Source organism: Hermetia illucens, chromosome 2, assembly GCF_905115235.1.
Source record: "Hermetia illucens chromosome 2, iHerIll2.2.curated.20191125, whole genome shotgun sequence".
NCBI classification, from domain to species: domain Eukaryota; kingdom Metazoa; phylum Arthropoda; class Insecta; order Diptera; family Stratiomyidae; genus Hermetia; species Hermetia illucens.
Window position 1 is genome coordinate 134,562,769 of NC_051850.1, and position 16,060 is coordinate 134,578,828.

The 16,060-nt window shown below is 36.6% G+C and overlaps 1 protein-coding gene across 4 annotated transcripts in view; it reads left to right on the plus strand.

The window, feature by feature from the left end:
* The window catches only part of LOC119647418 (capon-like protein), a 389,473-nt gene that overhangs the window by 286,124 nt on the left and 87,289 nt on the right, over nt 1-16,060 (plus strand). For 2 of the 4 annotated variants that reach the window (XM_038048307.1, XM_038048304.1), the window contains exon 1: nt 2,360-2,767. The exons of the other annotated variants lie outside the window; for them this stretch is intronic. The gene's annotated coding sequence lies outside the window, so the exon portion shown is untranslated. Of the gene's footprint in view, nt 1-2,359; nt 2,768-16,060 lie in introns of those variants that run through there. 4 annotated transcript variants of the gene reach the window in all.

A 16,060-nucleotide genomic window follows, 5' to 3' on the forward strand; every position in this document is an offset into this window, starting at 1 on the left:
AGCAACTCTTTAAGTTGAAGTGGTGCTTACGCCTGTCATTGTAGACCTTAGGTTCCTTCCTATGAATGTGTATAAGGCTCAGCATCCGCCAGTAAGCCGCCTCACAGTGGTTGAATTTAATCTTCGTCAACCTCATTTGTAATTTGCATTACATTTCTCCTATACTTGGGGTACTTGCGAGGAAGTTGAGATAGTGCAAAGGCTCGGCCAATCACACTTTTAAAATATTAGAAGCACACTTATTATGAGAGGAAACTCGGTATTGTATCATACAGGTAGCGAGGTGTCAATAACAAGAAAATTATGATAAACGATGCAAGAATTACAAGTTATAACAAAGGAATGGATATTAATCAATTGATGCAAAGGTTGAAAAATAAGGCCAGGCGTTCTGGGAGCTCGACTGGTGATATCGTCATAATCAAAATTAAATCGGAACTTGCTGTCAAACATCGCAATCAAACCCTTACAAGAGCAATAAGTGGTCAAAGCTAACAATAGATTTTCATTAGATAAATAAATAATCACACTTCCTTTAATAAAGTGGTAAATTGTTCCAAAAGCACCACCAAGCTACTGTATCAAGTTTGACTGAAGCTTTATTTTTGATCAATCGACGAACCAGCAATAGAAAATTGTTTTGAGTTCGGCTTGATAGACTGCGATGGGCGGGTCCGTATAGGCGTTATCCAGATTCAGTTCGACCTGACATTTACGCCGTAAGAGCCCACAGTGCACCCCACGACCAGTTGAATTGAAAGCACCATCCACGTACCGGTAAAAAGCCCACCACCCATGTTCATTTCGACCTGCCAGTTACGTCGGAAGAGTCCGCAATGCATCGACCACCAGTTGATCTGAAAGCACCATCCAGCCTCAATAAACATGAAATCCTCACTCAAAGCCTAAAAAAACATAAAATCCTCGATCACAGCCTAAACAAACATATCCCGGCGGTTGGCTCTATTATTTGTCATTCCATCCCATCCACGTTCCGGGCACCGGTCAACTGCGGATTAATCAGGCGTAACTGACATGCAGGACTAAACGTCCAAGCCGGAAACCCTATAGGCACAATATCTGTGAAGAAAACATGACGAACTCTTTCTGAGATGAAGCGATGGCGAAGGGCTATGGAATCGGTGAATCTCGGTGGCGTAGACCGGATAGTGGTTGCTACACCGTTGGTGACGATGGTGATATATGTACAAAAATAAAAAGGACGACAGTCATTTATGAATTAATTGAATTGAAAGTTTTTGAGGTTAGATAGAGTGCATGGACATCGTTTCTTAGCTTCAGACGCTTTGAGACGAAGTTGATGAATTCTAACAAATTGGTCAAAATTGAGCGACACCATGAAATCTTACACAGATCCTATGCCACATACCTCGCAAAAATTTTAGAGACAAAGAAAAGAAATTATATTCGGTATCAGATTCTGGCCAGTATAATGGCTCCTTTTTATAGTGAGCATTACCACTATCAACATTGTTGAGGAAAAAATGGACTGTGGAAGGATTCCGATGAGGAATGGCAAAAACCTAACCGGAAAAAAAGACGAATAATCACGAAGGTCATAGGCTGAATCAGGACAATATGAAATAAAGTCAGCGAATTCGATATTACCTGCGTGAAGAATAGGCGAAAAGTGGGCAATACGAGCATGCGACGAGATAATTTTTAATTCCTTCAATATCCGTATTGCAAATATACATTTTTGACTAAAAAATTTTAAAATTAATTAATGGTTATCATAGGTTCGCACGTGGGGCGCAATAAGTCAACCACATCTACGCGCCATCCCGTACGGTTCCCGCTTCAGCTTCCGTCACGATTTTCCAAGAAGCCCGCACTCCTCCTACACTGTTCTACGCAAAGTTCTAGGGCGATTCACCCGTCGAGCATTGTCTCCGCGGATTAGTCAACATGGAAGTCAACTTCAAGAAAGTGGTGAACATCGATTTTAACTCCTTGTTTGTTAGTCTATAACAAAATGGTGTTGCAAAGGTGATCCAAAATATATATAAAGTTTAAAGGTAAGAACAATGTCGACCCAATAAAACATGGAAATGAAACACGTTCCAAAAAGTTCGCTCTTCGTGAGATGTCCAAAACAGATGTCTGCTTCCAATTCAAATCCACATTGACAAGTTTTGACTTCAACTTGGCAACGCTATTTCCCCAAAAAGCTTTCCAGAGGAAAACTCATGGATTTCTTAAAACCCAAATTTTCAGAGAATTGAGTAAAGTGAAAATCTTTTTGACGTCACGGAAGTATCTGATGTCATGAAAAAGCTCTATGAATTCTAAAACTGTACCCATGAGGTGAACATAATATTCAGTGCGTAAGGATTTTTCGAATCAGTCGATCGCACTTATCGATCGGTCGCGTTCATTCTTAGAAACTAAATTTCTTCACGCGATCATTGCGTTTTCCCTGCAATATCTGATATTTTTGGGTGAAGGTGTTTAGTGATATGATCGCGGGTTCTTAGTGTTTTAATAGAAGTAGAACTAAATGAAGTTCTGAGAAGCTTCTTTTTTAGAAGAAAAGATGTGAATTTCATGAATGTATGATTGAGATCAGTTTGGAATATTTCGACTTAGTGCAGTGAGATGTTCTTAGAGTGATGAATGATAAAAGTTAACGAGAAATCGACCTAGAACGGACATCGGAAAAGTGCATTTAAAATATGAATAGTGAGTTGAAACGACGAAGGAACATTCACATCATAACAGCGGCCCCTTTGTACTGAACAAGCAGGTTATTTTCACTTGATTTTCTCCATCACAATTAATGTGGTCCTGTCTGAAAATAAACATCCAAACTAAGAATGAATTTCACTCGGAATCGTGTAGGGTACGAATTTAAAGTGTGATGTCTCCGACACGCGACGCTTCTCTCGAGGATGTTTATAAATAGTCTGATATATTATAATTTATTGAGAAAAAAAACACTTAATTTAAGGCGACATGAATATCCTCTGTTCATTGAATTCAAGCTTCGTTACTTCCAACAATTTGTAGGCGTAATTAATTTTTGTTCAATTTTGAATGTTATTTAATTGATGGAGATGACAAATTAATGCGGGATATGGTAGTCTAGTATTTGATTATACGACCGTAGTAAAATGATTTTTATTTTGATTGCGTGTCAGTTAGAGTTACCAAAGGACTTGACTCAATCTTCATTGTTTTGTTTATTTTGTTCTTTCCAATATTACAAATTATTTCGAAATTTGGAGATGTCACCATCAAGTGTGCGTTTTACATGAAAATTGTGCATTACGATTTTGTCGATGAAAAGTGAATATGCTTTAAAAACGAATATGAGCAAAATTAACTTTGTCCTTTTATACGAATATGAAATTCATTTAAAGCGTTTTTGTGAGAAAACTGAATAATCAGAATTCACCATTACTATTTAAACTTTTCGGTGCCCATACGGTATTTGATAAAACACCTCGTGAAGGAAACTTGATGCTTCAATATTTCAAACATTCATGAGCTCCTACTCAAATTTACCACCTCTATTGTATTTTGTAGAATATTCTAGTCCAAGTTAAAGATAATTGCTTCGAAATATCGCTCGTGTTGTTGGCTGATGAATCATTTTGCTTCCCAGGTGCCAAACAAATTAATACTTTCGCCGGGTTGCAGAGTTCGATGGAGCGTTCCGAATTCCGGCAAACATACAGCAGAAATAATTTGAAGCAGATTCAGATAATTGTGTAGGACCTGCTGCTGTTGGATTAAAGCTATCAGAAAGAATCCCCTTTTTCAAATACCTGACTAGGGAGCTACACAACAGCTAATCTTTTTTGCTGAGTTCGAGTGTTACTTACTCTTCTAGTTTCCCATTCTTTCCCACCATTTTCGAGTGAATTAGTATTGTTTGGTGAATTACTTCTACCTGCCCAACAAACGTATGTGTTAGTATCGAAGTTTCTATAAATTACCTTTTGTTTAATACCAAGATTTAAATCCACTCAGATGTAGGAATTATCATTATGGAAATTTTCAAACAAATCTCAGTCCACACAGTCAACACTAACAATTATATTTGCATCATTATTTTTCCTGCACACAGTTAAATTTGGTGGAAACAGAATAATATTGACAATTGCGACATGATATTGCTATTATTGTACCCTTAGACCGAAGTAAAGCCTATAAACGGATTAAACTTTTGTTAGATAAATGCCAATAATAATATCCCGTCTTAAATTCATGCGTAAAATTCTTCCATGTTCTTAGGCCCAATGGTTAGTAATACAAAAATCCATTGCCCAGCAGTTTAATTTCAACCTAAGCCTAGAAACTTATAATATATATGAGAATTTTTCGTTTCCGGACTCAAATAATACAATAAGCTTGTAGGCCGTTTAGTCAATACTTGGCAGGGATGATAATTTTGTTTTGATTTGGGACCTCATTGACGGATAACTGATATCTGATATTCATTATACGATAAGAATCTCTCACCAACCAGCGATATTTGAACTGCAATCTTGCGCTTCCAAAGTCAAAGCTTCTAACTACTAAACCACCCACATTGCATTTCATGTAGTTGCCTCTTGCAATTTGAAGAGATTCTTTTCGTCCAAAATATCTTTTCCCGAAACCATGTTGAAATATAGTATTAGACCTTAACCAATTTCTAAATCCTTTCATTCGTTGTGTTAACCGATTGGATGTTGTCCAAAGAAATTTGTTTATTTCAGTTGTACATATTTCATTTTCTACAATTCATGCTTTAGTTTACAACAATTTCCTTTGAACAAGCTAAACTTATTGTTCCTAGCAGACGGAGATAAGAATTGAAATGTTTATAAACTTCTTTGGAAATTCTTCTTTGTGTGCTGGTATTGCAAGTTGTACTTTTCATGTTCATTTATGTAACGAAGCCATGAAAATTCAGTTGGAACATTTATTTTCATGTTAGCTAGATAAAAAATGAAATTTTGAGTTAGAATTCATCAATATGAAGCAACGGGGTCTGGAAAAGAACCCATTGAGTTTGTTAATATTATTCAATTTACATTTTGAGCTCCTTAGAAATCCAATTGTTTTACCAATTTTTATCCATTAGTGAAATTCTATAGTTTTTTGGGTGCCGGGTGCTGCTATAAAATTTGAAAATGCAATATTCTGATTTATTTTGGGCTTTCAGTAGATATGCATATGCAGCATTCTTTCACCTTTTTGTTTTTTTTTTTGAGACGCTCCCTTGAAGAAATCCCAACAAAAATGATGCCAAGTAGACGACTATGTTATCGATCAACCTTATCTCATTTCGTGCATACCTTTACACTATGGACCACGCTACCTCCATAAAAACCACTTTTTAGTATTAGAAACTTCAGGTTGCTTGGGGATTCCAAGACTACTTGAATGACGTTGTGCTTGGATCTATCTACTGAAGCGGAGGAATTTATGTGTGCAGTTCAGGATGTTGTCGGCTGGAGAACGACCAGTGGGCAAAATACTGTTCGGTGAAGAAACTGATCTGTAAGCCATTGGCTCGGTAATTTAAAAAAAAATGGCATCTTGAGAGGAGGTTGTAGTTCACATAGTATTGTCGTCAGTATTGTACCGAAATTCTTAATGACTTCTCTAGTCTCGGACTATTATATAGTCCGGTTTAAACTATGCAACAGTACACTATTCCGCAAACGTACCCGATGTGTTGGTGAGCTCCCCAACTCCTCTATTCTTATTACAGTATCCGAAGAAGAAATGTTGCATTTTTGCCGCTTTTGTCCCTATTTTTGGGGGAGAAACGCGCTCATTCATTTAAAATATGATTTTTTTACTAAAACTTACGCATTAGAAGTTCAATAATTTGTCGTAGGAGGAAAAAATCTATGCGCCGTACGGTTTTGCGCCGAGGTCCACTATTTCGATATCCCGAAAAGCTGTTCTGCGTACTGGCCTACACCATTACTCCATCTCAGGCAGGATCTGCCACGTCTTCTTTTTCTACCATAGGTGTTTCCCTTTCCGGGCTAAATCCTCCTATTGAGCCGGATTGATCCACAACCGAATAGTTATAGCATCGCTCATAAATTTCTTCGTTATGTAAGGGGCTAACAATTCTTCGGAGAATTCTTCTCTCGAACGCAGACAAAAGTTTGCAATTGTTCTTGCTAAGAGCCCAAGTCCCCGAGAAGTATATTAGGACTGGCAAGATCATTGTCGGGTATAGTAAGAGCTTTGACCCTGATAAGATGTTTTGAGCGATACAGTTTTAGTAAGCTGAAATAGGCTCGGTTGGCAGTTCATCGTCATAGCTGCTATCGTTTATACTTTTCGACCCTGGATAAGAAAAGTTATCTCAAAGTTGTAGCCTCCTTCGTTTATTGTTCTCATTTAAGATTCTAGGCATGTGGGGCTATTCGGCCTAGCAAGATAACGGAGAATATCTTATAGATAGTCCGCAGCAACTTGATGTCTCTATAATTGCTGCACTGCGTGATCTGTCTTGTACTTGGTCGCTTCCATATTTAACCAGTTCGGCTTTAATTCCATCGGCTCCTGGCGACTTCCGTGCTTGGTGGTGGCAGCATTTGCCCGTCGTATTCAGTTGGTGGGATCTCCAACTCGCCGATATTTTGGTGGTAGATTAGTTCATAAAAATATTCAACCCATCATTCGAAAGTGGCCGCTCGGTCGGAAATCAGATTTCCCTCGTTGACTCGGCAGAATGAGCATCGACGTGTAAAAGGCCCCATCCTGCTGACTTATTGAGGAAACTTCCGCGCTTGTTGCGGTTGCTCCCTGTACTTTCCGAGCTCACAAGCTTATTGGTTTTTAGGTCGATAAATCCAAAACAAGCTGTAAAAGGTATATTCGCTCCATGACAAGATATAATTTGAACCGGAGCTATGAGGTCGAGATGAGGAGACTAAATCGTATCCCACTCCGCATCAATAAGATCAAGAAGATAATATTTTCGGAAGTTCGGTTGTTTATCTTCCATACAAAAATGATTCTCCCCGCAGTATTTGATTGATTTCGAATACTTCTCAATAGTGGTTTTATTTAAATGATAAAGTATCAATTGTCCCCCTCTCTGTGACATTTTCATTGCGTACAATTGGTTGCTGGTAACCATTTTCCTGTTTAAATATTTTGGCATAAAGTCTATTGGGAACATGATCACGATTCGGCGCGTAAATGCCACTACTTTTTAATCCTTCGTTTACCATAGTAATTTTTGGTTACATTTCTCTTGACAACTTCTTTAACAACTGACGAAACAATACTTTTTTACAACTTCGCAGGATTCTACCTTAGCGTCCCTAAAGTCCCTCGACCTAAAAAGGCCCACAGTTGGAAATGGTAGGTGGCATGTGGAGGAACGGCACTATAATTAAGATGAGAGCTCAAATTGATCCTGATCCATTAATTTTTGTCTGTTGTTTTCCCTTTGGATATCGGGAGCAAGGTAAACTTAAACCAATTTCCAAAGATTCGCAATTGAAACCATTTACTCTTTGACCGGTGGTTATGAGTGTCGGGTGGTCCTTTTTTAATCGTATTGAATACAATCCTTCTTCCTGTCATGGCCGAGGTCGATGAACTCAAGCTCTTCTTGCTAGTAGTCAAAACATTGATTAATCCAATTTGCGATAGCATATGCTTTGTGAAACCCTTTCGCTTATTCGTAACCAGAGAGCGATTGGATTAAGACAGATACGAACTATTAGTCTCGTCTCGATTTTAGTTAGGGGTAACCGAAAACAAAACAAGATGGGAGTAAATCACCTGTTCCTCTTCTTTTGCTAATATAGTCTAAACACCGCTTTTACGTAGAGGTGATGGTATGCTCAGTAGTACAACTATTGGAATGGGAGGGTTGTTGGAGCCTCCAATGGAGAGTAATTTGGGGAATCCCATACTTCATGCTAACAGCGTGCACGAATATTTGTTAGAACTTGATCAAAAAATTGTCAAATCTTTTAAAATGATTACTTTTCACGATTTGTCTGGTACATTCTTGTGTAAGTCACTATTTTTACTCACTGTGGTTTACAGTCACGTTATCCTCCCGTGATCATATGAATAAAGTTCGTTTCACTCACCAAATGTTTTGCGGTTTCAATGCTGATAGCAACGTGAAGAGACAATGAATTTATGTAGAATTGCTTTTCCTGTTGAATGAAATTGTTAGTCTATTTGTCTTTTAAGTTCCGAGAAATCAGATAAACTGTAAAAATATTCCAAAGTGCGTCAATTCAGCCTAACTCGTCAAACTGCCATGACTATAGAGATACTTTTTTATCTAGAGAAAGAAAACGATCACTGGATGAAAGAATGAATAAATCACCGTAAAAACTGAGAATTTAGACTTCTTCCAATACAAGTACTTTGCCCATCCTTTTTATAAATCATACTGTAGTGGTCCTGGTGAATTCTTGTCCAGTTAAATGATAGAAAATGCAATGTAACTCCTTTTGATATGAATGCAACAGATAGTGTTTAATGAAAGTTCTTAAGTGAACCTTGACCTTGCCTTGATAGATTCGGCAAATCAAAAACCACTCTTTACCATATAAAGGGATATTTTTAACTGAATGTATCTTATCTAAAGATGTCGCTCCCGACAAAAACTAGAATAATTAACCATAGTGTAAAGTCAAATTGCTCGTGATATCTATATTACGCATAGTATTATGCATTTTCAAGGTGATTCTAAAGAAATTCTTAATGATTTGAAAAGAAGAGAAAACGGTTTACGCTGTTCGTGTCTTTCACTTAGACGACATCTTAACAGATACCAGCTGTTATTTGATTGGCAATTCGTGGAAAAATTCCTTTTCATCAGTGGCTGTTGAAAGCAGTTTACGATAGGCATTAAAAAAAAATTAAAAAGACAAATTTTTGAATTTGAATTCTGGCACCTGGGTGATATTTGATTTTGTGCCGAATAGCTGTTCAATTAAGAATGCCCAATATAAGATAATTAAATCATTCAAGGCAGAGGTTAGCACATGGGAGGGCGATTTATATTTTTCCATAATTAGCTTTAGATCACCACATTGATGCAAGTTGCAATTTAAGATAGCAGATTTTCTTCTCTATTTTTAAAATTAGATATATACTTAGCATAATCAAATACCATTAAATTCTACTGAGTAGATTTTTCTGCGAAAATCTTTCATATGCTCATTGCTCTTTCCTTTTTTTGATCGAGAGATATGGTTGCTCTTGTGCCAGAATTACAACCGGCAAAAGTATCTGCGTAAGTTGTTGCCATTACCTTCACCGCTTAGACTTTCAGCTATAAGAAAATCGTATTATTATTTTCGCAACAAAGAAATTGCTTATGTTTGTAATAGCATCAAAGCCAAAAGGCCGTGCGCTCCTCGTATGGCAGGTAACATAAAAACTTAACAGGAGTTTTAGATTAAATAGATTAGAACAGACAGTGGAAACCTCAATAGATCCTGCACTCAAATAAATAGTTAATACTTGAAAATGACCTACACCAGGTTACGCAGCTTTCTTCAGATTTGTCGAAATATGAGTGCACATGGTCTCATTAAGCTTCTATTGTTTGGTTGCTTTTTTCGCAGTAAACATGAATTTATCGTCTTGTGACGTACACGTTTTAATTTCATCGATTTTCATATTTATTGCAATCTGTTCTGCTCCCAATGGAGATGTTCCACAAAAAATCCTCTGTTCAAATCTGTTTAAACACAAAATTTTTGGAAGGTGTACCAAGGCCTGTGGCTACAAACTGCTTAGAATTAAAATTATAGGAACTGCTTGAACGTGTACTCTATTGCAGAGAACAGGTATTTATTTTTCTATCAAATGATTTACGGATCAAAGAGTTTCCTTCACAAGGTAGATCAATATATTTGTTCTTATAAAATCTTCGAATTTATGCGCATCTTTTTTAAGTTCCTAGGAAGTCTACACGTTTTGAAAGTGGTCTTAGATTTATTGCCAATTCTTAAAAATGTCTACAATTTTTTCGAAATATTCTCAGTGACATAAGCTTATTATTACTTCATACATATGAATGACATATTGAAAACTCTATAAATATACATACCTGGGTATAACATATAGTATTAGATGAAGGTGAAACATCCTGGTCTTTGACCTATGAGAAAGTGACAATCGTTTTGCTCCACTTAATTTTGTCACATGATTATGAAAATGAATACCTAAATACAAATAGCTCAAAGCTTCCAAAGTTCGAATAATGGACCTTAAAAACTGATTCATAGTCCTTGCCACATTTTTACTGTAGAGAAAGCAACGCTATTGAACTTACCTCCCGCTGACGAATACCGTTTGTCTTAAGATATTCGTGCATGTGTTTATTTTCGACGAAAACCACTGTAATTAGCAATATATGATAAGTTTGAAGTAGGTTGTTCAAAACTCGTCAATTTTAAACATGCAGGAGATATGTCACTCATTAGATGAAAAATTACTTTTCTTTGAAAATACCTGCATATATGCGGATACGCTATATAATATGTGTTAGTCGATTGACGAAGAAAATTTTCCTTTAATGAATCATTGGGCAATTAACCGTTTCTTCTAGAAATTTTGAATTTTATCAGTGCTTAATTTTACTATCGATCAAGGTGAAAGGATTCCGTAACCTACGAGTAGCTTATTATTATCGATCATTATTCCGCTTTACTGCGTTGCAAACAAACAGATAAAGGGGAAAAATAAAATCACCGAAATTACATAAAATACAATTAATCTTGAAACAGAGGCTGCTTCCCGATAGGATTTGTATTTGATTATGATAGTGAAGTTGGTTTAATCTGGATTCTGGAATTAATGAGGGTGTTTGTTTTTATTACCTAATCTATTTGTTGTTATTTACGCTTTAATGTGAAAATGGGGAAAAATACGGAAAATAAGGCATAATGATTAGAAAAGCATGCAGTACTATGCAACCAATCAACTTATGCGAAACTACATATTTTAACATGTGAAATCAAAATTGAAAAGCGGTTTGACTGTATCTGCACCCTTAAGAAAGAGTATAAAAGCTTTCATTTCTTAAATTACTGTTACGATATAAAAATACAACACTGGCAGTAACTTTAAACAAAAACGTAAAGTTAACAAAAGTTACTGCGAGACTTTAAACAAAAGGTGGGCAATGAGGGGCATTTTATATGGAATAAAAATGTTTTTATAGATATAGTAATTGAGTCAAGATGGTTATTAATATCAGAATTTATTAATAATACTTCAGATCTTTCTCCACATGCTGATTAGTTTATTATAATTGCTTTGAAAAACAGTAAAGTAAGTCATTAATACTATGAGGGAAAAAGACAACTTTTGCAAAAAGGCGCCCAACGTGGGTTACATTTCAATATGTCTTAATTATATTGTCTGTGTTCGGATAACCCAGTGGCCAGAGCGCTTGGCTGATGTACGGAAGAGCGCGGTTCAAATATCATTTGTATCCTGCCTGAATGTCGAATACCAGTCGACTTTGCTGCGAATGAGTATTTGAGTTAAATGAGGGTAAAAACCATGGACGAGGGCAATGCTGACCACATTGCGTCCCACAGAATACCATAATCCTGCAGTGTACCGTTACGGTGTTGAATGAAGTGCTCTAATACACTTAAAGGCCTAGATCCAATTGGCTCGTTGCTTCAATGATTATTAAAATATTATTTAGTTATATTGAGTGGCCGCACTCTACGAGTCCTATTAAGACAAAGTTACCACCAAGGAAGAGTAAAACAATCCTTTTGAGCTTCACTGATTGGCATCGCATTAGACTCCAGCCTCAACAGCGAAGGAGATAAGGTTATCCCTCCGAGACTAGCTGTAAGGAGTAGCTGAAACAAATGTAATAAAATTAATTATTTGTCAGCAAAACTTAACTGATTAACTTATTAAGACTTTCGATACTTCGTCTTCATACAAATTTATTTACTCTAGGTTGAGGCGAAATTAGAGCATCTCTAGAAATGTTTAAGACAACGGCCCAAATGATCAGCTAGGAGAGCCATTTGAAAAACTCATGAACCGAGTGCCGCAATCGAGAAGAGAGGATCCGCAAGGTCACCTCTGCCCTAGGTGCCGTTGAGGAATGGCATATTCGGTATCCTCGTTGGCTTGGCATCTTCCGGGCGTTAAATCTATAGATAATAATAATCGTTGGCGCAATAATCCATATTGGATCAGGGCCTTGTAGTGTGTTAGAGCACTCCATTCAAGACCGTAACGGTACACTACAGTACATTATAGGAGGCAATGTGGTCAGCATTGCGCTCGACCGAAATTATTACCCTGATTTGCTTCAGGTACTCATTCACAGCTAAGTCGACTGGCATCCGACGTCCCCCCTTTATTATCCAGTAAAAACTACTGACGTAAATTCACTATGAAAATTTTAATAGTCTTAAATAATTGTCTAATCCAAGGCAAGTCAAAAGAAGAAAAAAAATATATAAATCCGTCCAATAATCCTAATATAGATAATGACTTAACAAGGGGGAAAGTATGAAAACATGAATATATTTAACTTAAAATAAAAAGAGAAATAGATGATAGTAGAAACTAAAAAAGAATGATTCAATCAATTTCAAATTAAAGCAACTAACAGAAAATACTCATTATTAACTCTTAGTGGGTGCCATTGTCCTCTAAAGCATATATTTAATCAGTAATTTATCATGACTACTATTTGTTAAAAATCAATAATTAAAGTCGATATTATAAAATCTTGGTAAAAATAAATATTCCCTAAAACTTAAATGCTTCCTAAGAACAGGACGCAGCGTATTCCACACCAAATGTAACTAAAATAACCATGAATATCCATGATTTGTCCATCCATGTTCCGTCGTTATCGCAATAATAAGAATGCCTATTGAGTCTAGGTGGGTGCCATTTTTGGTGGCCTTTAGAATTAGTTGAAGCTAAATGCGCCCGGCCATTGGCATCACATTGGTGACCCTGCTGTTTGTGCGGAATCGCTCGAACTTATCGGCTTGACGTATCTTAGTGGATTTGTTGCTGAATATTTCGGCGTTGTCATGGACTTTTTGAGCTGGTTGACTACTAAGTGGTACAAATACGAACGGCAAAATTATGAAATCTACTGTCACCGAATTTGTATTATATTAGTTGGCTCCTTTATTGATGTCTAATTCAATCATTTCCTCCGCCCTCATTTTCAACTCTTCACTTATCGCGATAAAGTTAGGAATATCGCGATTTTTCTCAGTAAGCTCATGCTCGTATTACAAGCAAAAAATGTCATCTTTCAATTCATATCTTTTGATACTTAGTCGTCCATTAAATGTATTCAATTAAGCAAGCAATCGTGCCATCACCTTTTTTACATTTTCCGGATTCCAATGAGACATCCGGTTACCACTCGCACACGACAATTACATATATCTAGATCTCCAATTCGATACCGTGTGTCCGATCTCTGATCAATTGTATCCAGATATAGTGTAGAATATTCGGGGAAAGTAATTTTTCGATATTTAGAGTCGTTCGAAAACTACAGTCTTGAAGAGCTTAAATGTCGTATGTTGATCGCCATAAAGCGCAAATTTACCGGTCCGAATGACTCTCCAATGATTTTAGCGAGAATTGAAGCCAAGGCCTTACATGTATAGCATATTAATGGTCAGTTAAGACTTTATGGTTAATAATCACATTTTAATTTTTAAATGCGCGTTTCTCGAAAATGCATGTTCAAAATCGGGTGACACGATAACCCAAAATCTATCCAACGAAATTCTTTGAAATTATCACGACTTATTCAGAACATATTTCTATGTTTATTTATACATTTTAGAACGCGAAAGAACACCAAAATTCTCAAAAAAAAAATTTAACAAGGCACCAAAAATTTAACTTCTGATATTTTCTAATAATTATAATTTGTCAACCGTGGTATAGCCCACAGGTTGCAATACCGTTAATGCTTTCTCTTTAAAATGAGTACGGCGCCATTTAGCGTGGCACCCGAAAAACACTATTTTTGAAGATAGGTGGATTAAGTGCTGCTTATTTCAATAATGCGCAATGATGTCAATCTTTAAAAAAATGTTATATATGCTCAAATATTAATAAAAATATGTTGAAAATTCATTGAAAAAAAACCGAAAAAAGGCCTTAAAATGGGATAACCTCCAAACAATTATTCTCTGTTCAATGGCGGAAAAATCACGCCAGCCTGATCGGCGTTTCATAAAATCTTCACAACCAAACCTCATCAAATAAACCCTCCATCAGTGCGGCACCATGGAATACAAGAGAAATAAAGGAACAACGATGATTCGCATGTTGTGTCATCATCAGATACTAGAGGATCTTTAGGATATTTGTTGTATTCTGAATTTCAGTTTAAATTTTGCAATTCGCAGGAAATTCAACTTGTGGTTGCATTAACAAGTGCTCCGGCATTGCTTGTTGGTCGAATTCGTTGGAAGTTCATTCCGCCACCAAAGTTTTTACTCAGCTTGCGCTCCTTTTCTTTTCTGTGGAGGAATCGGCAACTCATTTGGGAAAGAGTACTCCAATACGCTTTTGAAACTTTAAACTTGGAATTATTCCGTAAAAGGTAACATTGGTCCTCCACCAGCTATTTATGTATATTATTAAAAAAAATTATATTTTTGAAATTCGATTTGTCCCTAAGGATGTCATCTTGTGTAAATGTTTTATTGTATTTGATTGTGGACCTTAACTAGACGGTGATAAAATCCTTCTTTATATCGTTGATATGGTATGTTAATTTAAACTCAAATTGTGTTTCCAGTGATAATTACTTCTTTCTGATATGAACATCTCTGCATTTCAATGCCAAAGCATTTCCTTTTTATTTGTTTCTTGCTGAAAAGCTGAGGATTGAGCTTCCCGATAGTAGCTCAAAATTTTCTCATACTCAAATGTACTAACGTGTCCAAAAAGTAAGACCATTTTTTAGTTTTTCAAAATGTATTTATTTATTCTTCCAAATCTATTTCTTAATCTTCAAAGTAATCCCATTTGGACACAATATATTTACGCCTACGAATTTTCGAATCCTCCAAGCAATAATTAAAGTCGCCTTTCGGGATGACTTTTAGAATACGTAGCGAACTCACACTGTATCCTCTCTATCGGTTTCGTGAATAACCAGAAATCACAAGTTGTTGAATCTGGTCATATTAAATTTTTGGTAAAAAACGAATGCATTGTGAGAAAACCTAGTCGAATCTTCACACGTTTCGGACCCAAAATATCTTTCAAAATAGTATTGACAGATTCTTCTGGGAAACTAACAGCATCAGCAAGATCTCTCGCAGTCATTCGATGGTTTGTAAGTTCTTCAATTTTCCTGAGGTAGAGGTCGATGGTCACGTCTTACTTTGAACTGTTTATATCACTTGTAAACATTTCCGGGCGACAAAGCGTTGCCTCGGAAGGCTTTCTTCAGCATCCCAAAACATAGGAAAAAGTCAGAAATTGACCTGCTTGTCCGCTCCATCTCTACTGAAGTGTCCTGCGAACACTTGACTCGGGAACGTGAGGGTAGTACGTCTTTTTAGACGTCTCAGTCTTTTTCATACATTTTACAAAAATCAGAACTTGAAATATTAAAAGGGAACTACAGTGAGAAGTTTAAAAGAAAAGAACGCAAAAATGAAAATTGAAAAAGCAAAAAGGCCCGACCGTACAGAAACGCTGGTAACCCGATTGCTGCGATCAAGAGGGCAAATCCATGATAAATTTCATTTTAAAAGGAGGACCGCTTACTAATGTTGGCATCTTCCGGCCATTGAAGATGCCCCTAATGATTTGCCAGGGGGGTCAAGGGGATTCCACATATATTAATAGTATCAGATTTTGTAAACTGTTCATAAAAAATGAAAGAAGTCTGCTATTCCGATATTACTAATGGAAAGAATCGAACGTAAAGTCGATTGTAGCTTGACGTCAGCAGCATACATGATGTATCCAGAACCTTTGTTTAATATTATTGCGAAAGACTACTTCCCGATATTCTCCCGACTAAGTCGGAGCTTCTCGACTAACTTGCCCATAT